Source organism: Rhinolophus sinicus, chromosome 7, assembly GCF_057876585.1.
Source record: "Rhinolophus sinicus isolate RSI-liver-muscle chromosome 7, RSI-T2T, whole genome shotgun sequence".
In the NCBI taxonomy this organism is placed as follows: Eukaryota; Metazoa; Chordata; class Mammalia; order Chiroptera; family Rhinolophidae; genus Rhinolophus; species Rhinolophus sinicus.
Window position 1 is genome coordinate 6,547,785 of NC_142507.1, and position 12,216 is coordinate 6,560,000.

At 41.8% G+C, this 12,216-nt stretch overlaps 1 long non-coding RNA gene across 1 annotated transcript in view; it reads left to right on the forward strand.

The window, feature by feature from the left end:
• Nucleotides 1-373: 373 nt before the first annotated feature.
• The window catches only part of LOC141568699 (uncharacterized), a 15,996-nt gene continuing 4,153 nt past the window's right edge, over nucleotides 374-12,216 (forward strand). The window contains exons 1-2 of the long non-coding RNA XR_012491925.2: nucleotides 374-542; nucleotides 8,402-11,308. This is a non-coding gene — a long non-coding RNA (uncharacterized LOC141568699). The remainder of the gene's footprint in view (nucleotides 543-8,401; nucleotides 11,309-12,216) is intronic.

Here is a 12,216-nt window from a genome sequence, read left to right on the forward strand (position 1 = left end):
AGGCATACTTGTTCTGCCTCAGCTACTGCATAACACGGTGACCTTGGGCAGGTTTCTTGCCTTCTCTGGGCACAATGACTGTTCAACTCACAGGGCTGTGGTGAAGATTCCATGAGTAGCTTCGTGGAAAGCATGAAACTTTCTTAGAAGACAGTGAGCATCAGTTTAGATATATTACTAGGTGTACAAATAGGAACCACACTGCTCACTAAGCCTTGTGGATTCAAAGGTTATTAAGAAGGTCTCCCTCTTTCAAAGACAGCAGGCAGGCAAGTAGTTAATCGTAACGTTATGTGAAGAGGTTTAAGGGAGTGGCTGGATCATTAGCCCTGAGATCATCAGTCTGTCTTGTCTACTGTTTGATTCCCAGAATTTGAAGCACTGACTGACCATCATGATGCAGAAAATACTCAGTGAGCCCTTTTAAAAAAACAACTGCATGCATGAATGCCTGACTCGTGGGACAACTGGATAATAGAGGAAAATGCCTGCTACTCTGGATACATCAATAAAAGATCGATTCATTCTTTAGGCAACTGACGGTAAAGCATGGATTTCTGTTGGGTCCGCAGGAACAGAAAGGGTACAGCCTCTTGCTCGTTGGTTAAGAGTGTGGGCTGGTGAGACAAAGATCTCTGGTAGGCTTTTGAGGATGGGTAGAAAATAGGGCAATTATTTGCATTGGAAGTTACAGCAGGTTCAAAAGTTTAAGGGTAAGAATGTAAATGGCCTTTTTAAGGGCTGGATGATACAGGGGCGCAAGGGACAAAGATGGGGAAAGAGAAGAGGCAGCAGGGGCAGATTTGAAACACTTCCTGATGTGCTGCTGTGAATGCTAAGGCATCCGGACTTCATCGAGTAAGCAGTGGGGAACCACTGACAGGTTCTAAGGAAGGAAGACACATCTTAGGTTCTGACAGTGCTTTTGTGTAGAACCCTTTCTGACTTCCACCATGAGTTTTGCCCCCCACAAATTCCGTCTCACAAATGAAAAGGCTGTCATTTATGCTGTCTGTATAAGTCCTGCCCCTGGCATTTGTACATGAGGCATTTCTCCATTTTATCTTGTAACATCTAATGCCATCATCTTTGAAGTAAGCGTGCTTTCTTTCAAGTTGCTTGGCATGCTTAATTCTGTGGTTACCTGATAAAGTACCCAATACTGTAAAGTTTAGAGCTTATTTCTTAACATTATAGATAAATCAAAGGGAGAGCTGTTGTAGTTTGGGATTGGACTGCATCAAGGGAAAGTTTCTCCAAGAGTCAAGGTTTAGATACTAAATATAATGCAGTGAATCCATTTTATACATGTTATTAAATGGCAAAAAAAAAAATGTATCTGAGAAGAAAATCCAATTTAAAGACTTCAGAGATCTGATATCTCCTTAAAATAGTGCTGGCTACAATACACTCTCTCCCTGAAGAAATATTTATTTGCCTCATGAATCTTGGTCCTCTGAGGGAAAATGGCAGTTGCTGAAATATAATTTAGGACTGCAGAAAAAGTGAAGTGATGAAAAAAAAGTTCAACGTCGGGGTGTTTTATGTGGAGATCTGAAGAAAAAGGAACACAAAGAACAAAGTCCGAAGGCCAAGATTTTAGACTAATTGCTCTTGTTGGAAAACAGGAGTCCAAAAGCATCCTTCAGAATTTCAGAAGTAAAACTTGATCTTGTGTGGAATACACAAAGTCCCCTTGGCCTTAACACATCTTTCCTGTCTCCTCATTTACAGGACAAGAGAGTTCAAGCTGTTTATGGCAGGAATGTCTACCTTTGGGCTTTTTAAACCAGGTTCAAACCAATCCCAATTTCTTTCTTAGGTCTTAAAATAAGATCAAACAGGGCAAAATTCCCTTACTAGTGTTTAAGCCCAGTTGCCTCTGTCCAGACGACTCCTATAATCCAGCCAGGCAGAACACCTCACCCTGCTGTTCTGTTGCTTTTCTGCAAGTCCTTTGATTGTCAGTAATTATCTCCAGCTGTTCCTGCACCCTGGCCTCCCTTTAACTCCTCCGTGCCTGGCCGCCGAGAGTGCTGCACGAGAGGAAATGGGCTCCCTAGTACCACTGTGTGAAGGTCTTGAGCACTGGACATAAAAATAAATACGCGTGGGCATCGAGATGGTGCCTTGTCCTGAGACTTGCCCCCAGGGCCCTGAAGCACTTTGAATGTGCAAAGTCAAGAGCAAGGAAAAACTTTGGGAGGGAACCCTGTCAAATTGTAGTCCCGTTCTCTTCCCCAGATTATGATGTGCCTAAATCCATCGACCTTGAATGGAAACAAAAACAACAAAAAAACAAAACAAAACAAAACAAAAAAACTTCCTAAAGGAAACTTTCTTTTCCTTAATAGTTTCCCCTTTATTCTCCTAAAAACAAGCATCTGTTGTTTGTGAGACATCACTTGAGTTTGAAGTGCTGTCTGTAACGATCTTTGCACTGAGAGGCAAAAGGAGATTTAAAATTGTTACAGGAACAAACGGGTAGGTCTGTATGCACATATATTTATTGAGGAGCATAGTGAAAACATCGAGTTTTTTCCAGTTTTTACAGTTGAAACAATCTACTCTTGTCAACCGATGCCTTATTAGTCAATTTTAAATTTCAGAAATTTGAGGGAATTTCTGATTTGCATAGGCATTATATTGCCAGTGATAATATTGTTCATAAAACAAAATGATCAATCCACTCTAATTGCATCACAATATTTGATGATCATTCTGGACCGCAAATCTCTTAACAATTGAGAGGCAGAGAGCTTCGGGAGAAAAGTTGAGTTGAGTTGCATGGTGGACGTCCAGGGAAATTGGCTGTGCTTTAGCTTCTTCTGGATAAAGGCTTATGGCAGGAGGGATAAAAAAGAAATTCTCGAGATTAATAATAAATCCACATTGCATACTATGTAGTAGAGTTATTTATTATAACTGACTATTCAAAAGTTTGCATTTTACCCTATTCCATTCAAACCCATGCATATGAAATTGGGCTTAAGAATTAAAATTTCTCTTTGGCATCCGCTGCTAAAATAGTTCCCATCTGAACCTCACAATAGATAGAAAATTAATTCCTCTAGATTTACAGAAGTAATTACATATGTGCTTCAAATGGGGGATAAAACTTGAATAAAAATGGCATTGCATAGAAGAAGGCTCTGTGAAGGTTGGATCTGTCCTCTGGCTTTCAGTGGTAAGACTAAAAGGAATTTATCACAGTGTCCCTTCAGCCTCAGCAAGAATCAGAAGACCTGGATGCAGACCATTCTCCTTCACTGTCAGTGGGAGAGACGATGGTTACCATCTTTTCCAAATGAAAGCTAGTCATGTAACAACAACCCTTATGAATTATCCAGCAATTCCACTCTTGGAATTTGTCCCATGAAGACATGCAGTCATGTGCAGAGCCACTTTTGGAAACTCCTTCAGTCATACAATGTCCCTACCTATCATTCCTGAGTGGAGCTGTTAGGATATCTTAGAAAAGATTCCTAAATATAGTTGCTTCATACTAAGGTGTTAATTATTCTATTTACCTGATATCAAATGTTGCTTTCTTTGCGGTCAAGAGTAGCTTTGCAGATAACTTTACAATGTAAACTAAATTTTGACTTCTTCTCTTGGCTCAAGGTGAAAAGCAGGCCTCTGCAGCCTGGGTGCTAAGGTGGGAAGCAGGAAAGAGTTAAAGGTCATGAAAGGTCATGGCCAGTATTCTTAAGGAACAGTGATATATGCCTTTGTTATACGTAACACAGATGGTAAATCCAAGTCAGGAAGGGTCACAGAAACACTATGGACCTGGCTTATGAGATGCGTCTATTCTTCTGAGATGCAGAGAAACACAGGGACCAATCAAAGAATCACCCAGCAGTTGAGAGTAGAGGCTGGGAATAGACGCCTTGTGATATGAAGCATCTTATGAAGCATAGTTGCCCCTCTGTCTGAATCTAGTTTATAGATGTCCTAGTTACCCCATAGCAGCACAATACATGTGAGTTTTGTAAAAGGCATCTTTAACATTGGGGATAAGAATCATTTTTTCTAACTTGCACCTGACTAAGAAATCTTTGGGTCCATATTATATTCCACATATTGCTCCCATTAGTGAGAAACGATAGCCAGTAGTCCCAACATACTTATGTATCAGTCCTCAATAACAAGGGTAATAAGCCAGGCCATGTGATAACCTCACATCAGTCACTGGGGTCAGATGGAAGTCATTACTGTAAGTTACTGGGTTTCCAATATCTGTATCTGAGGCAGATTCTCTCTGGTCTTTATTAGGAGGGGATTTCTTTAATTTGAATGGCCTGAGAAATTGTGTTAAGGAAGGTTATATTTATGTATCTGGAAAATGCCTTATACAACATGGAAATTAACTGCAGGGTTAACGAGGAACCTTAAAAGGCTCAGAAAAGCCATATTATATCACAGAGAAAAGTCTTCAAGGGAAGCCCAGGTTTATCTCCAAGGCCCACGTCTGATTTATAGTGTCTCCTTGGACAAGTCACTTAGCTTACCATCATCTTTTTTTCTCCAGCTGTAATAATATTCCAACCTCGTATCTCAGAGGAGTATTGCAAAGATTGTTGCTAAACACAAGCTAGGATTTTATGACTGCTTGGGAATAGCTTTTAACATCTCGGAAGATAGGGTCGGGAAAAAAACCATTAAGTATAGATATGAAGATGATGGTATTATATATCACATCTCACCTCCCTTCTTATATTATGGAAGAACTTGAAATAAAATTGGATCCATCCTACCCTCTCAGAGACAGCTCACAATTAACTCAAGTTCAAGATTTTCTCTGAAAAAAATAAAACAAAACAAAAAGCAAGCTGCTCTGTGGGTTTTTGCCAATCTCTACTCACAGAAGCATTTTTACAGAAATACTAGAGGTTTTATTAACTTATATTTAGGATGTGTGATAATAACAACTAAAAAAAAAAAGTAGTAGTGCTATTTATACTATCCCTAGTCTCCTAGAATTAAAGCCCAGCATATAATTCCCGCAGTAGGTGTTACCTTTGGCATTCAATATAAAAATGTGTTGAAATTCTGAAGTGTTACATAAGTGTTGATTATTAGTAGCAGTCTACCATGAGAGAAAATTTAGAAGGCACGATTGGAGGTATTTTTCACTTTCTTTTTTGCTCGCATGTAGAATTTCATGAAATCATTACAATTTTTACTTTTTTCCCCCTCATAATTATTGCCTTTTTTTTTTTTCAAGTAAAAACTGGGTGACTGTCTCAGTATTAACAACATAGGTTTTAGAAGAAGATGTATGTTTTTATGATTTTAAAAATCAAACATTAAAAATCACATCCTACATCATGAGTGAACCTTGAGAGTAAGGCTAATTGAAAGAAGGCAGACACAAAAGGCCGCATATTGTATGATTCTGTTTATATGAAACTTAAAATTTACCAGAAAAGGTAAATCCAGAGAGACACAAAGCACAGGAGTTGACAACAGGGGCAAAGCAGGGTTTCTTTTTCTGGTGATAAAAATGATCTGGAATTAGATAAAGTTAATAGTAGCATACTTTGTGAATATAGTAAAACCACTGAATTCTACACTTTAAAACAGTTAATTTTATGGTATCTGAATTATACCAATAAAAAATTACACACAGAGAGAAATGGATGAGGAGCAAACAAACATTAATTTTAGGTCTGTTAATCTGGCTGTGTCGGGAAAACATATTTTTGATCTTGTCTATTGTAAACAATTATTAAATTATAATTATTAAATAATTATTAAACAAGTCTATTGTAAACAATTATTAAATTATGACAGAGAAGTGACTGTAAAGGGCTAAAGAGAACTCTAGCTAACAGACCTCCTTGTAAACATAATGATCTAGTTCATGTTTAATGTTGCATAAATGGTTTACCATGCTAAATACCTTTGGTGAGAAAACGTGATCTTGTAGACATAATATTATTGTTGCACTTAATTTTTTTTTCACTGAAAGTTTCACTTGCCATGTCCTATATGATTTCCTATCCCTCGTGGTGATTTAGAATCCAAAGACCTGACTTTCAGTTCTCTTCTCCATGAAATAGACCTTGTACTACAGAGCTTGGCCGACACAGACTCCAGCCAGGACAGAAATACGATGAGGTTGGTGCAAAAGTAATCGCGGTTTTAAAGGTTTAAAAGAATTGCAAAAACTGCAATTACTTTTGCACCAACCTAATAGATCCTCACCAAACCCAGTGTTTGTGACAGCTTGGGTGGAACCAGAAGAGCAAACCATGGACTACTTTGACCCAGGGAAGTCTATTGTAAACAATTATTAAATTCTGATAGAGAAGTGACTGTAAAGGGCTAAAGAGAACTCTAGCTAACAGACCTCCTGAGGCGGAGGCAGTGTCCAGGGAAGAACAAACATGGAAACCCATGCCAAGCGTCAGAGCTCATCTGAGAAGTGTGTTTGTAGTCGACTGGATGGCGGAGAAGTTCATTGGCTCGCCCAGGTCAAGGGCTCCACAGTCAAGGGCCAACAGGGACCAACACTCCAGGATGCAGGTGACCTACAGCTGTTGGGCAGGTGCTCAGGGAGAGTTGGGGTGTGCTGCCAGTGTGAAGCCTGCAGTGTGTGGTGTTCACACCAGGACGGATGCTGGGGGGGTCACCAGTCGTATGCTGGGGCTGCAAGGTTGTTGAGGGACCAACTCTCTAGGCGTGCAGCTGGGACACAAGGCCGCTGGATGCCACCACACACAGCACCAAGGGATTGTGCTGCAGGAGCAAGAGACAGCCGAGCTCATCACCACAGACCAAGAAGCGAAGCCTCCTTCCGAACGCAGTGTCCTGCCAACAATACCTATTGACGAAGCTTTACATCCAGCTCGCAGTGTAGAAGAAATGTTTGGAGAGTGTCATCCGATATCGCAGACAAGCACTAGGGTCAATATGGAGGTGAGAGGCAGTAAACTGGTAACTGGGGCACCTTCCCTCTTGTACACACAGTTTGACCATACCTAACCACTCCCCTTGCAGTAAGCAGGGGGATTGAGATAAATTCTGCCCAGCAGGATGTAGGTCGAATTGATCAGATTTTGACCCCACAAACCAGGGAAGCCAGGTTTGACCCCTAAAACACCCACCCACAAAACGGGAAACAGAATTCTAAATCCTCAGGGGATGGCAGGTCCACAAGGTGGAAACATCCTGGATCCCTGCGTCATCTCTTTGATGAGAGGCCCAGGAGAGTCACCTAAGATTATCAATGAGGAAGCTGGTCCACGAACTATAACAACGAATCCTGATGTTGTTTGGCCATTGGAATTTTGTAGTTGTTTGTAACAATAGTTAGTCTTTTTTGGACTAACTAGTAACCTAAATACGTAGCGTTGGTCACACAGTGGGCAACGAGGAAATGAGACAACAAAATTTGAGAAGCTGGCAGTCTGTGTTATGTCATGGCAGCATATTTGGTGAAGTAAGTGTGCCTGTGATAATTTGAAAGGCAGACCTCAGTAATGAGCTTATATTTCTAGCAGGAGTGGTTGAGAAGAAACCATTTTTGAGTGTGCTGGCTTATTGACTGACTTTTAGCAAAATATCACAAGAAAGAGTTAAGCTCAGAAAAGAATGGGTAAGTTTGAGAACAGCAATAAAGGGGGGAGAAAGAGCTCAGAAATTTGGGGCTTTACAGGATTGAAACACCTGACTGTAGACCTCAAACAGTAATTTATAGAGGTTTTGAGAGACAAAAGCCTACCAATATTCATCTTGGGCAATTAATTAACTTCTACATAAGTCTTTTCTTTCAGAGTGCCTCAAGGTAGCCACCACTAAGTATTAAGTTGAGAGAGAGAAAGAGAGGGAGAGAGAGAGAGAGAGAGAGAGAGAGAGAGAGAGAGAGAGAGAGAGAGGAAGAAGGAGGAGAGAAAGAGGAAGAAACAGGGATTAAAAAGCAGAGATATAAGACAGGCTTGAAAATTATATATAGAAAAGAACATTGGGTATGACTGGACAGGGGAAATGACTAGAAGCAAATAACTCAGAAAACCATCAGGGGAACAGGCTGAGAAGTCTGCTCATCCCCCAAGGAGAACATTTATCCCAACATCCCCTTCAGACATGGCCACAGAAAACAATGGCTTGGAAGTGGAGGCTCCTTGAGGGTCGACTCAGGGGTCAGACACACAATGGAAAAGGGAGTTTCATCCAGAGAACAAATATGAGTCTAGTGATGTCATGTCCCCGTGCCAGGGTAGAAGTTCTCCATACTGACTAACAGGACGTCACAATTGTCGTGGACCGTGACTGCTTCATTTCTTATGCTATCTTTTTCCATACGGGTTACTGCGGCTATCGGATTCATGCATCCCTTTGGTGTACTGGGTATTGTGGAGGACGTGTAGATAATTTTATCTGTCTGTTCCAGGGTTACTGGATCCCGGGGAGCCACATCTGAACCTGATAGAGAGGACCACTCATCCCTCAAGACACCCTGGGTTTGAGCTGAAGGAGGGAACTCCGACTTCTCTCCCACCAGGAAGAGGGTGCTGTCTCTGTGAGAAAGAATGAAATGGGCATTGGATTGCCAGGAGGGCTGACGTTCGCAGACTTCAGAACCAAACTCTGTTTCCTTTTCTTGTGCATAAAACTGAACGGGTGATACGTTACTTTTCTACATTTTGGCCAATAGAATGTGGGTAGAAATGCTACGTACCACTTTCAGGTCTTTTCACCATTCTCTCTTTGGTCCTCCTCTTGCAGCTGATTGCATAGGACTCTCTGAACTTAGGAGACGGTGAAGCCATGGATGGAAAGAGTATTTGAGACATCACTTGAAAAATAATTGCCCAGAAGAACCACTGCACCCAAAACGCTCATGTAGAATTATTGCTCGAGTGAGAAACACTTTTATTTTGATGTAGCATGGAAACTGTGATTGTTACACAGTTCACCTTGCCAGACAGATGCTCAGAACCAGCTTGAATTAGGCTGTGGAGTCAGGACACGGGTCTATTTTTTAAAAGAATGGTGGGGATTTGATTGAAGGGCTGGGAAGATGCAGAGTAGAACATCAAAGTCTGGTGATCAATGTAGTTGAGAAGCAGAAGGGGGATTGGGTGTCCGGGTAAGAAGGACAAGGCCAGGGATGGTGATGATGCATTTCTAGGTCAATTGGCCACCGCTGGAGTAGACTTTTGAGAATTAAAACACACTTTAGCTTTAACAGAATGGCGTCTGCACATGGGCTAATCCCTGTCACCCTGGATGGCCATGGTACTCATTGTCCAAATTAGAATTCTATTCAAACGTGTCAGAGGTGCTTCTAATAATTACCCCTGATCAACAGGCATAAACCATGGAAATGAGGGGCTCCCGAAGAGCGGCTCCATGGATCTGGGGAACCTTCTTGTCAAATGACAGTGTCGCTCGCCCACAAGAGCACAGACGGCCCTTATAACATGCACCATGAAGGAATTCATGAAAATGGATTCCTATACATAAAATCTTTAACATAATGGGCACATAGAAAATAAACACTACGCAAGTGTTAGCTTTTGTCGCTACTATTTTTATAGTGGTAGACTTATATTCGTAACCAATATTAGTTGGCTTGATATAAATTAGTAAGTATTAGTACATATCCACTATATGTAATATTAATGTATTAACAAAATGTACTATTATAAATTATTATTTAAGGGTTGAGGGATTGGTAAGTTTTATGCTAAACAAGAGAGAAAGTTAGGATGGGGGTGGGGGACAGAGAGAGAGAGAGACAGACAGACAGACAGAGACAGATCTAAATCTGTGTGTTTGGGGGGAGTAGAGTGGACCAGAGGAGAAGCAAGGATGTCAAGGTGGCCATGATAACTGGAGAAGCGACTCACGTTTGGAAGCCTTCTCAGTACTTGGTAGAAATGATACAATTTATTCCATGAAATCCCACATTACCTGAAGACCTGTAGATGGAAATTACATCAAGACAAAATTCGTTCCCTGCGTTAAGGGAAGGGCTCTGTAATCGCCCTGGCTCTGTGTGTGTGTGTGTGTGTGTGTGTGTGTACTTTAATTTTTATAAACAACAACGGGTTATTTAAGGTAATACAAGTTGTTTCCAGAAGTGGAATCGGGTAGCTAAGGATGTGGTGAGTTCACTACCCACTGGGGGACTCACAGACACACAGATTCTTGACAGCCCTGGAGATATAATACGTGTGGCTGGATAATGTATTTAAAATAACAACCAGTTTTTTCCTCCCACTCTTTTACTCATACCTCCCCTTCCCACCCTGACTTCATAACGTCTCCTCCATTGGGACAACTGTACTGTTGGATATTCTTGACTTCAGTGCATGACAAAAGCAGGATGGGGAGAGAAGGGAATCCCTTCCTGGCTTCTCTAGTGGGATATCTTTGGCTGGGGGTGGGGGTGGGGGTGGGGAATGTGCAGGCTGGGGACCAGGGCCAGGCGGAGAGAGGGTGTGCATAACTACTGTGGCTCCGGCGTGTCCCCCAAAGCCAAGTTTGGAGCGGGGGTGATCCAAAGAGAGATTGGTGGGTTTGTGAGCCTGGATGTGTACATGTCTGAGGCCGACTCACAGCTCTCCCCTTTGGGCCCTGAAGAAACAGTGGCACAAGGAGGAAGGGCCCCCTGGATGAAAATGAGGCCATCTTCTTGGATTAATGACGGAGAGGCAGGTAGACAGGCTTTCTCAGCAGATAGCAGCATGGACAGCACACAGCACGGATTAGATACCTCCTACCCCCAACGCGTCCCATGTAAGCCTCCCAGAATTTAGCCATAACTACAGGGATAAAGGGATTTGAAATTCACCATTGGGCCGGTTTCACAGGTGTGTGAACTACGCAGTCGCACGGGACTCTACTCAGAAGGGGATAGCGCTTGGCTTAATGCTCGGCTGTCGTCGTCGTCGTCGTCTTCAAATGCTTAATTTTTGAACAAGGGGCTTGTATTCTCACGGTGCTCCGGGCTCTGCAAATTACGTAGCCAATCCTGTTTGACTTCCATGAACGTCCCTCAATGTCAGTAGGGAGAGAAATTGAGTTGATTCAAGAAAAATAAAGTTATATTTTTGCATAGCTGAGTTTGCAGGTTGGATTCTGTTGCCAGTACATCCAAGCCAAGGCCGGATGGAGTAAGGTGAACCGTGTTCCAATCACAGAGATGAGTGATCAGATTTGGCTGGAATGCAGAGTATCGTGGGCGGGGAAGAGATAAAGCTGGAGAACGTGTCTGGCAGCGTGAGCTTGCACCACCTCGAAGCCTGCAACTCGCTTGTCCGGTGGAGAGTAGCAGAGTGGAGACAGCCTGGTATATTCAGAATTTATATATATATATTTCATATATATGGGGGTCTGGAATATACAACCACACTCAAGGCATTCGTATACAATATAAAAAGTAACATCTTAACAAGAGACGACAGCTCAGGCAGTACTTTGGATTGAGATACACCTGGCACTAAATCCTAGCTCTGCTGTGTCCTCTGGAGAGCATCAAGCTTCCATTTCCCCTTTGCAAAAAGGGGGAAGCCTCACATCACCGACTTTCCAGGGTGTCTGTGAGGATAAAATGAAATGACACATAGAGTGCTTAGTACAGAGTAGGGACGCCCAAGCAAGCTCATGGAATATTAACTCCAAGGGGGCTATTTGCAAGGGAGGTTACCTTTTCCTTTAGTTTGACTATCCACTATATAATATGCTAACGTCTACAGGTACCATATTTAGGATATGTTGGTGTTCAATAAATACATGTTTGCAGGAAAATAAGCCAGGATGGGTTCAGAGCTCTTGGCCCACAGGCAGGTGTAGTGGGTGGCAGGCTTTGGGGCTGGCTCCGTCTCAGTTCCAATCTGCAACTCGCTTGTTGCTTCACTCTTGAAAACAAGTAAAATAGAAATCATGTGGAATTACGGCGTTATGTTTTGACACACAGGTTGGCTAAAATTACCAAGTTCATCGCTATGTTTGACTTGTTAAAACACTTGAATTTGGTTCGTGTTTTAAAGAATGTGTTTTTCGTATTTTAAAAATTATTTTTTTAAAAATAAGATTTTTCTCTGCTCTCTCTTCTCCCACCATTGCCTTTTGCTTTCTCCCTTTCGCTATTAGCATTTAAACGAGGCCCTTCTGGTGTTACAATAAATATTGAACAGGAATATGTTTTTACAGGAGGAAATGTATCTTTTAACATGACACTCCAGGCTTTTTCTATGT